This window comes from Colobus angolensis, unplaced genomic scaffold (genome assembly GCF_000951035.1).
Source record: "Colobus angolensis palliatus isolate OR3802 unplaced genomic scaffold, Cang.pa_1.0 Scaffold681, whole genome shotgun sequence".
In the NCBI taxonomy this organism is placed as follows: Eukaryota; Metazoa; Chordata; class Mammalia; order Primates; family Cercopithecidae; genus Colobus; species Colobus angolensis.
In genome coordinates this window covers 131,409-143,027 of record NW_012120499.1, presented here as the reverse complement: position 1 = coordinate 143,027, position 11,619 = coordinate 131,409, and positions in this window count along the sequence as shown.

Sequence of the window (11,619 nt, the reverse complement as noted above, 5' to 3'; positions counted from 1 at the left end):
TTACTCACGTGTAGGGGAAATTTGGGGGCCAGTAATGTATAATGTCTGTCTCAGCAAATTTTACTGATTTCCTTGCCATATGACCAAAGTGTTCTGACTTATTTTTGTATCTTGTGCATAAGTAAATGCTGCTTATTTAACTGCATATAGGCATTCTAGATTCAGAGGATCCATCTCTATTGCTGATTACTTATATTAATTCTCAGTTTCATTATCTCTAATATGGAGTATTGTGCTAGATTTATTTTTATGGCCGTTTGGACTCTACTTTCTGTTTCATGAGTACTATAATATTAAAATGTTTTCACTTTTGCCTTAGGATATATATAATACATATACAGAAAGCACACAAAACATAAACAGCTCTGTGAATCATCACAAAGCAAATACCCACGTAGCTCCCAGTCAAATATAGGAGATTGTCAGAAACTAGACATCTCCTTATAATCCTTCCCAATTTTGTCCTGTTCCTTCCTCCCGCAAAAAGGAAATATTGGTTCTACTTTTAATAGTATACTACATAGAATAATATAGAAAGCATGCTTTTGTGTTCAGCATATTTTGCTCAACCTTGTGTTTGTTTGTAAGATTTATTCATGTTCCTCTTTTCACTCACAAAATTTCCCAAATATACTTCTATTGTTATCAATCCAGATATTTAAAATTATTTTGCTGTGTTAAAAAGTGTTGCTCTTCTATCCAATTTAGTTTAACACTAAGTCATCATCATCAAGTCATATACTAACCTTTTAACATCTGTAAGGCAACGTCCACTGTAAACAGCTTCATTATGCTATATGTTATTAAGAAAAGAAGCTGTTAGCTATAAAATACTGATTTCAAATTACTTAAAATTTTCATAATACATGTGTAAAATCTCTTGTAGATATATTCATACTGTGATGTTTTATGACATATCATCTTTGTGCAAACATAAAAAGGAAATTATAATAAATTCAAGAGATTCTAACTTCTTAATATGCATGATTTAATGCTTCTTAATTATTAATATTTTTCTTAGAGTTGTCAATGTCTAAAAGTTTTTATGCAGGATCAAAGTCTGTGTTGTCTGAGGCATTTTGAACACAGCATTTCTGCAATGTGCCACTTTCACTATCCTGCACATTTAGATGCTGATTATTTTCTTGATCTTGTAAGTGTCAGGAAAAGTACTTGGAGAACAACCAAGATTCATATTTTTCTATAAGTGCTCTTTAAATAGTTTCAAAACTTAAAAGAAGGATGTGTTTTGGTTTTCCTGCTATATCATGTGTCACATGATCAAGTTTGCACATGTGCTTACAATAGTAGCTGTAATATCTGTCTCCTGACCAGTATTAAGTATAAATACTTCAATTATAGGGAGCAAACTGATTCCTAAAGTGAAAAAGTGCATCTAAGAATCAATAAAACATGAGTTAACTGACTTTATGTATATGGAAATAGATGGGTACTCATGTCATAATTTCAAAGTTTTTCAAATATCTTTAACCTTGAAATGTGCTCCCAGGTTATTTACAATGACTCCAATTCTATAACAATTGTTAGCTGAAGGCTTTGCATTGTCCAATCTTTGGAAATTAAGTTTAAAACCTCTGTAAAAAAAAAAATACAATTTAAGCTTTTATCCTGTTTGACTAAAGAGGTAATTAATCATGCGCTATAATGTGATAAAGAGTAATGTGCCAGAAAGCAGTGAACTTGATTTTCTTTCCAGTGCTAGCGTCTTCTACATTTAAAAACATTTGTTTTCTTCAACCAAATTCATTTTTAAAATAAGCAAAGCAATAAATTTACCTCATAATATTAAGATAATAAAATGGAACAATTCATATAAAGAGTTTAACCTACAGAAAATACTTATTAAGCATTCAATGTATAAAAGATATTATTAGATTTATAAGATTTATAATCTTGAACAAATCACTTCATTTCTCTGAACCTTAACATTTTTTTGCAAAGCAAGAAAGAGAAGCTCATTTCTAAGTTACTTTCACAATTTTTAAATTTTTTGTGACTCTAATCTTTAGGTAGTTTTTGGTTTCATAGTACTGGTGGTGGTGGTTATTGCTATAAAATGCCAAACAATATATCGGAATTTACAGGCAACAAGAAAATGCTGGATGCTTCAAAATAATCTTTTCTCTTATGACAACTTTGAGAGGTAACTCTGTGAAGGGTGGAGAGTACTGTGTTGAATATTTACAAGGAGCAATACATGAGAGAATGATTGTATACTTGTAGGCTGCTCAGAAACTGGGTGGCTCCTTCTGCAATTGGCCAATGCAACAAATAAAAATAAAAATCTAACCGGAAATGTTGAGATTTAGAGACACGTAAAAAGTTTTTACATGTTTGCCTAAATTTCAAAGTTACACTTTATTTTAATATTTTAAGAGGATGTAGGCTGTTAGGACTCTGCTGAATAAATTTGTACCATATTTAACTGTTTGGCGGAAGGATTAACTTACCTGACCCTTACTAATTAATTAATTGGGAAGGCATAAATTTTCTAAGTACTAACCACACATTCACCTTATCTTTATTATCTTTTTCATGCTAATCTCCACGGCAAATTCAGTGTCATACTATTTATCAACCCAATCCATCTTCAGCTGATAAAATTATAAAAATAATTTTTTGATGTCAGAGAAGCTTCAAAAAAAAAATAGAAATTTTGTTCTCTTAAGAATTCACTATAAACTTTTCATTGAAACTTAATTGCAAAGTTGAAGTGAGCCAGAGTAGGTATTTGAATTGGAAACATGGTAATATCTTTGATCTACCATCATAAATAAATAAGCTGTTTTAAGAAATTAATTTTCCATATACCTGAAGCTTATTGGCTTAAGAACCAACACCTTTAGGTATTATATCTTGGTACTTGGTAAAGGTTCTTTTGCAGCTTACAATTTAGTAGTAAGACAAAAATTTGTACATAAATACAACATTTATGTAATATCAGACATTTATAGAGGCTGTAAACGTGCAGAAAGCTACTTTAAATATTCTGAGTTCATAGTATTTATTTAATTAAAGAAAGTTATTGGGCACTTTCCATGTGTCAAACACTGAACTAGATAATATGTAAACACAAGAGTTACATTTCTGCCTTAATGGAACTCACAGGTTAGTAGAAAAGACAGACAATAACTTCAGCAAGGTTGCCATTTGTCTTCCACTGTTTATTCTCCCCTTCTTCTTTACCGTTGAGTTATCTTGGCATGTGGCCACCAAGCTAGACTACTCTTCCCAGCCTTTCTCTCAACTAGCTGTGACCACACAGTTAAGTTTTAGCTAATGGGATGCAAGTAGAAATAGTGCCTATAGTTTCCAGTATTAAACTCTTTGCCTCTACCTACTTATTTTCCCCTTGTCTGAGAGCAGGTGAAAAATGAAACTGTCTTGAATTCCAAGGCTAAAAACGACATAAGGAAGTTTGCAGAGCCTCTGCTCCAGATCAAAATCATTTACCTCTGGTTTGTTTTGTGGGTGAGAAATCAAATTCCATCTCTTTCGAGCTACTGAATGGCAGGGTCAAGTTTTGGGTGTTGCTTGTTTTTTAATAGTGACTGTGCTTGTATCCTAATACACACAACTCTAAATTGTGTTAAATGCTATAAAGAAGAGAGCACAGTGATTGAGAGAAAAATAGTAGGAGGCAAATACTTAAGATTAGGGAATTAGTGAGGGCCTCTCTAAGAAAGTAAATTTAACTTGCCATTTAAAGAATAGGAGTTAGTGTATGAGGGTGGGTATGCAAATTTCGCACAGTAGAAGGGATTAGGGACATTTTAGGAATCTCTGACAGTTCAAAATGGGTACAACTAAGAAATAATGTGCCAGGCAGGTGAAGGACAAGGCTGGAGATAGACCATGTACATCTTATAAAGTGTTTTCATTTACTCAAAGTGGCAGTGGCAAGAAGTAAAATGTCATGATTTTGTTGCCATTTTTTAAAAAGCTACCTGACTTTTGAACTGTAGAATGTGCGTTGCTTGGAACCAAAGTGGAAGTGAGAAGATCAGTTAGGAGAGTTTTTGATCTAGCTCAGAGATGTTGGTGTGTATTAGTCTGCTGCCAATAAACATATACCTGAGACTGGGTAATTTATAAAGGAAAGAGGTTTAACTGACTCACAGTTCCACATGGTTGGTGAGGCCTCACAATCATGGTAGAAGGCAGAGGAGGAGCCAAGTCACATATTGCATGGTGGCAAGCAAGAGAGAGAGCATGCGCAGGGGAACTCCCCTTTATAAAACCATCAGATCTTGTGAGACTTACTATCATGAGAACAGTATGGGAAAGACTTGCCCCCATAATTACCTCCCACTGGGTTCCTCCCATGACACGTGGAATTATGAGAGCTACAATTCAAGATTTGGGTGGGGACAGAGCTAAACCATATTATGGTGCCTTTAAAAACACTTTTACACTATATTATGTATGAAAAGTCCACTTTAGGGAGGCCTGAATCTTTTAAAATACTAGAAAATAAACTGGTAGACTCGTCAAAAAATTTGATCTTGCTTCTCTTTGGATCAATTATAAATGCTACTGCATGTGCCTCCACTCGCTGATGATACATGACTCCCCTTTGGTATTTCCCTAACATTACCAATATTATACTATAACAGTGTTGTTCTGACTTACATTAATTAAGCTTCTGGTTTTTCCTGTTTTTCCAATTTGAATCGCCTTTCAAGGCAATCAGGCACTCTTTCTATTAAACCATCACTGTATACAAAAGACAAACAGGCACTAAGAGCATGTAAGAATGGAAGTGCTTCTAGAGTTCCCATATTATATTTTAGAGAATGTGACATTCCATAATAATCAAAAGGATTTAAAAATCTCATTTATTTTTTATTTATGTGCCAGTTTTCCTTAATTTTTTTCCAGTCTAAACTAGCTGAGAGAGATCACTGTAGAAAAACATCCAAAGCTTTTTAACTAAATGTTCCAGTGACATTACACTCAATTTAAATGTTTTCCTAGGAATGGTATCTGGGTCTGTAAAGAACTTTATGAGTGAGAATATTTTATTCTGTAATTTATTCAGTTTTAAATTAGCTCCTTTGACTTCGAGTCCAAAGATACCCCATATTGTCCCACAGCAAATTGATTGTCTGGAGGTCCCAAACTGTCAAATTCAGAGAATCACAGTAAAACTGAGGATATTTTCTGTAGTTCACCAATCTAATTAACATGATCAGTCAGCTGAGCAAACTGTCACATTAGCAAGTCAATTGTTAGGGTCATTTCAGGTATTTTTAGATTAATGTCTTTAATAACACAGGAAACAGTGATGCTGATCTTTAAGGAAAGGTAATAAAGAATTGTAACTGAAGAAGAATAGTCCTGTCGGCTTTCCTTCTACAGTCTATATATGATAAATTTAATCTACAATGTGAGCAAAAACATTAAAGGAACTTTGGCTTATCAGTACTTAGACTCAGCAGGATTTTTCCTCAAACTTTCTCAGGGAATTACATGAAACTATTTTTGTAAATATTCTTTTAACATTCAAGTCTTTTATATGTGAGACAAATTTAAATGGATATGGAACAGTACTAAATATACAAATATTGATTGCAAAGTTTAAGTCTTTGGATATCGGAACTACTATTTCATCAGTTCCTGTTAGCTCTGTGGTGAAGGTATACATGGCTACTATTTCTACACTCACTGAAATGGGTCAAACTAACTATGGCCTGAGAAGGACTCCATACTTCTATATTTGAGTGCTGGTGGATGAGCCGTAACTTAGCTTAATAGGCAGACAAGATTGAAAACCTAATTTAGAATTGTGTGCCTGTAACAATAGCTGAGTCTTGGCCAATCCCAGTGGCCACACTTTAACTGCTCAAACTCGTAAGTGTTCAAATTGTGTTCAAATAAGCCAATGCCAACCTGTAATCCATTCAGCTGTTTGTGTACCTCACTTTTGATTTCTCTATGCCACTTACCTTTTATTGTCTATAAATTTGTTCTGACCACAGGCATCCCTGGAGTCTCTCTGAGTCTGCCCAATTCATGAGTTGTTCATAGCTCAATTAAACTCCTTTAAATTTAATTTGGCGGCCAGGTGCAGTGGCTCACACCTGTAATCCCAGCACTTTGGGAGGCCAAGGCAGGTGGATCACAAGGTCAGAAGATCGAGAAGGTCCTAGCTAACAAAGTGAAACCCCATCTCTACTAAAAATACAAAAATTAGCTGGGCGTGATGGTGGGCACCTATAGTCCCAGCTACTCGGGAGGTTGAGGCAGGAGAATGGTGTGAACCCGGGAGGTGGAGCTTGCAGTGAGCCGAGATTGCACCACTGCACTCCAACCTGGGCAACACAGTGAGACTCCATCTCAAAAAAATAAATAAATAAATTTAATTTGGTTAAAGTTTTTCTTTTAACAGATGGTGTCAGAAGCAGGTTCCAGAGTAGATCATCTAGTATCTCCCAGGAGCATTGAGTGAACAAGCAAGGTACCTGCCGGACCCACCTGTGTCCTCTGATCTCTGAGTAGCTGGGGATCATAATAAGTTCTCTCTGGATTTCACAGCTCCACAGATTTGTGTTTTGAGCTCTCTGAGTTTATTTGAGTAAATTTCTATTCCAAACTGGGTTTGGAAGTTGCAACGGAAACTAGACTGGGCCAGGATGAGATTTGATTCAATAATTAACTGGCTTGGATCCAGAGGCATCTTACATCTGACTAGGTCAGAAAGAAACTGGTAGTTAATTGTAATATTGCAGTGTTTGTAAAATTTGGCTTTTGGAAAGTCATGGGGATTTTTGTGTTCTACCTCTTTGTTTTGTTTTTCTTGCATGCTTAGCTAGGAAAAAAATCATAGGTTAAGTTAATCCAGGGAACCTAAAAGCAAAGCCAATACTTTAGGTAAAAATTGATTCTTAATTTCTGAAAAAACTGAGTTCCTTCCAGCTTATACACTAGGCCCTGGAGGCAGCAAAGTCTTACAGAAATGGTGAAATCTTACTAAAGATAACTTACAGTAGAACATTCCAAATGGACAACAATGCACAGAAATGCATTTAAAAAAAGCAAAGATTTTCTTTTGTTTTGTGGCTTGTACCCCAGGGTTATAGTGTGGTGAGCACAGTCACTAGGGTACCTCAGGGAAAAGAACCCAGAAGCCTAGTATACCAGCAAAAGGGTAAGAATCTTAGCAGTCAGGCTTCTGGTCTCTCTCTCTCTCTGTGCAAACCAGTTGAATGAATGGTAAAAATAACTATTTATATCCTCTGCAAAGTTATAATTAATGAAAGATAAGAATTCTGAGGCTAGTCTTAAGCTATAGTGAGTCTGGTGTATTTTGTGCTGTGAATTTGTTTTTCTGTGTTGGGGGTACCTTAGGATAAAACATGGGTTTATGACCCCATAAGCTTGCTGCTCAAGACAGTCCAGCAAGCTGGTCCATAACAAATTTCTGCAGGTCCCTGAAACAAACAAAAAACCCGAATGAGGTCTCCATGTTGTATTATGTCATTGGGAGCTTGACCTTATAACTATGTGGTGGTAATTTCTCTTCATCTCTGCTTTCCAGGGAACGACAATTTTAGGACACAAGTTACAGTTAGCTCTAAAAATTATCTTGAGTAGGTAAAAGCCTTTGTAACCTGAAAATTAACTACTCTAGACTCCTTCTGGGAAGAGCGATAGATACTGCCCAGTGCTGTAGCTCAGTTGCTAGCCTTTTGTCCTTTCACAGTGGCAGCCTGGGTTCAACCTTGGCTTAGGAAATGAGTCCTTTGGTTTAATACCTGTGTGACCTTTACCATTTGTAAAGGCCTCTTCCCATTCATGAACAACTTCTAGTTTCCCTTCTTAAATCTTACTTTCTCTGAGCTACCTTTAAAGATTCCAGATTTTGTAAAAACGGATTACCATTTACTTGAAAATACCTCATACACTCGTGGTTAACTCATAACCTTAGTTGAGGCTTGTTGGTTTCACCTGTGAAGTAACTGTTGCTAAAGTTTAAAAGCCAGAAATACTGGCTGTGGCTAAAGTTAGGTAATAAGAAATTTTAAAGTACTTTTTTTTTTTTTTTTTTAAAGGGAGTGCTATGGTTAAAACTCAGCTTAATTAAAACTGGATATCCAAGCTACAGGTATATTTAAAAGGCCTTTATGTCTTTTCTCTCCATTGTTCTTTTTTCTTTTCAGTTGACTGAATTATTTTTCTCCATTTTGTCTTGCCACTCTTAATGCACACATGAGAGGCCCTAAAATAACTTCTGATAGCCTGGGACTCCTTGGGAAAACAGACAAGGCTCCATTGACCACATTTTGGAAAAAAACGAACTAACAACAACCACCAAAAAAACCACTCTGTTTTCCTCATGGAACCCCAAGAATTAAAAGTGGATAGATCCCTCTCATAATCTGTTTTGCCTTCCAGCTGTGCCTGCTTATTAGGCTTTAGAAACTGTATGTTTTCCTAGTCATTTCTTGAAGGGCTCCATGCTAAAGCCAGTAATCCAGTTAAGAAACTTAGAAACTGTTAAATGAAAAAATCTTAAAGCTACTGGATCTTTTTCTGTCTGTCTGTAGTAATATATGTGTTGTGTGTGTAATATTTATATAAAAAATCTCTAATTGGCTTAAAGAAAAGTACGTGCTAAAATCCATTTTTTTTTTAAAAAAAATAGAAACTAATGTCTTTTAGTTCATGTACCTTTAGTAACTCGGGAAATAAAAACAGCTTTAAAGATAATCAGCAAAATAAAAATATTTGGTCTGAGTTACGCAGGTCAGTAATTAGGTTTGCTCAATGCTTTAAGATCATAAACTTCTTTGACTTAAAAAAACTGTTTAATTTATTTTGGAGAATTAGATTTAAATAAGGCCTGAGGACATGCCCCCTAGCTATGGAATGCAGGCTATAAAGAAAAGGGATTTTATATAAGAAAGTATCTTGTATGGCAAATTCTTGTTCTAAAATAAAATAACCAGTTGTTTAAAAAGAGGGATGCTTAGGTCAAGTCAGAAAGTCCAAGCATGTTGTAGATGGTCTAAGTTGTGAAACAATATTTTTGTACCAAAACTATAAGTTTCTAAGAGATACCACTATAACATGTAACTGAGACTACTGAAAACACAGTTTTACATGCAAGGTATGTGAGAGAAGTTAAATATGTTTTGGTAAAAGATTATAAGAATGCATGGGAATGTACATTTTTGCCTGGTTTAGAGAACTAAAAGATTGTTTAAAATTAGTAACATAAAGCTAAAGGTTTGAACAAGTTGTGGAAAGTGTGTAAAAAATTAATCTTGGAAAAAGAAATTCTGTGGGGACATTGGTTAACGTTGAAGGAGTATTAAGTTTTAATAAATTTAACACTCGAATAAAAACACAATAGGTTTTTATAGAGCGCTGATCTGCTCTTTCACAAAAACTATAAAGGGTTATAAAAGGTTTATGAGAATCTCAACCTTATGGTCAAACCAATGAAGAATGATACATTCATCTATAAGGTTTTATTAAAAATTGGCTTGATGTTACTAGAACATTAATGCAAGGGTGAAATTTGGTTTTATCTCTTGAAGAAGATTTTCATGTAGTATTAAAGGATAATGAAAGATTTTTTTTTGCCTTTTTAATAAATTACTGAAACAATAAAGACAAGAGACAGATTGTTTGGAAAGCTAAGTCTTCCCTCTATCAATCAGTAAAGGTGTTTGCCTTTAAAAAATTTTTGAGTTATCATCTTGGTGAAATGAATGACTTATGGAAATCTGGAATTCTATTTCATAATATCAAGTATTTAAAACCTTTAACCTATTTGATAGGCTTCCCAAAATCAAATTTCACCTTCAAAATTGTCTTTTCTAACCCGTAACTTTGAGATGCTACAGATGGCCCTGAAGCATTCAAAAGACAAGTAAACAGGATTATTTGACATTATATAATGTCAAATTATATAACACAGTAGAATCTGCTGTGATCCTGGGGGATGCCTGATTTGAGAATTGTTCATTCCTCAATTAAACTCCTTTAAATTTAATTCTGCTGAAGTTTTTCTTTTAACATGAGTAACTGAGAATTATTAGGGTAACACTCAATGGGTTATGATGCACATATTAGGATATATAAGCAGAGTCAACTTGAATGTGCATAGGTTGCAAATCAGAGCTTATAGAGAATTATGATAGACCATTGTTGGAATTTGACTATTTTCCTCCTCTGTCCTTCTATCAAATGCATTTCGTCATCTTGAAAAAGTGTCTATTTTCTGGGACCCTAGTGTAAGTAAGTTCCTATCTTGACCATGCTTCTGTAGCGCTCCCATATTTTAGAGAATGTAACATTCCATAATAATCAAAAGGATTTAAAATATCTCATTTATTTTATAGTTATGAGCTGGTTTTCCTTTAGTTTTTCCCAGTCTAAACTATATAGGAAAAAGCATTCTAGGAAAATGTATCTAAAGCTTTCGAACTAATGCTTCCAGTGATATTACACTCCATTTAAAAGTTTTCCAGGATGGGCGCAGTGGCTCACACCTGTAATTCCAGCACTTTGGGAGGCCAAGGTGGGTGGATCACAAGGTCAGGAGATCGAGACTGTCCTGGCCAACATGGGGAAACCCCATCTCTACTAAAAATAAAAGCTTTCCTAGAAATGGTACCTAGGTCTGTAAAGAACTCTATAGCTGAGAATATTCTGTGTGTAATCTATTCAGTTTTACATTAGTTCCTTTGACTTTGATTCCAAAGATAAGCCATCTTATCTAATAGTGAAGTGATTGTCTGAAGGTCCCAAACTGTCAAATTCAGAGTATCACAATAAAACTTAGGTTATTTCCTGTAGTTCACCAATCTAATTAATGTAACCAATCAGTTTTATAAACTGTCAATAAACTATATAGAATATCCAAGATCTTTTTGCCTGAGAACAATTTCAAATTCAACTGTTTGTCCAAGCTTGCCTTTGCCTGGCTTTGGCAAGGCCTCAATTTCATAAAATATTTTATATTTGTACTTAGTGAAGGTTTCTTTTTCTAGCAACCAAAATTACGATTCTTCAATACACAACTAGATTTTAAGTTGCTATAGCAAAAGCACAACCATCTAGAGTTTCAAGTCAAAAGGGTGGTTCAGTACTTTTAACTCATATTTGTATGTATATGTATGTACATATATATGTGTGTGTGTGTGTATATATACTTAGTATAGTGAGTATAGTAAGTGCATGTAGTCAATAAAAAATAGATACAAATGAAGAATGTGCTGGCTTATTTATAAAATAAATGTATAAAACATTGTAAGTTCAGGATATAGAGAAGAAATGATAACACATTAAAAAATAAAGTGGAAGTGCAGGTTAAAAAAAATCACTTTTCCTATAATATCCTTTAATAACTGTTGACTATTTTTCTTATGCAGGATTTTGTATGGTTTTCTTAATACTATTCTTTACAGTTTATATTTGTGGTTCTGTATCCCTAGTGATATTCTATATCATTTGAGAACAGGACATTTATTCTATCCTTCTCATTTTAAAACTTAAACATTTGCATGTTTGCACTACCATTATTAACTGAATACAGAACAGAATAGTTGTTGGAATGCAATACAAACAGCCTAAAACTCTCACATA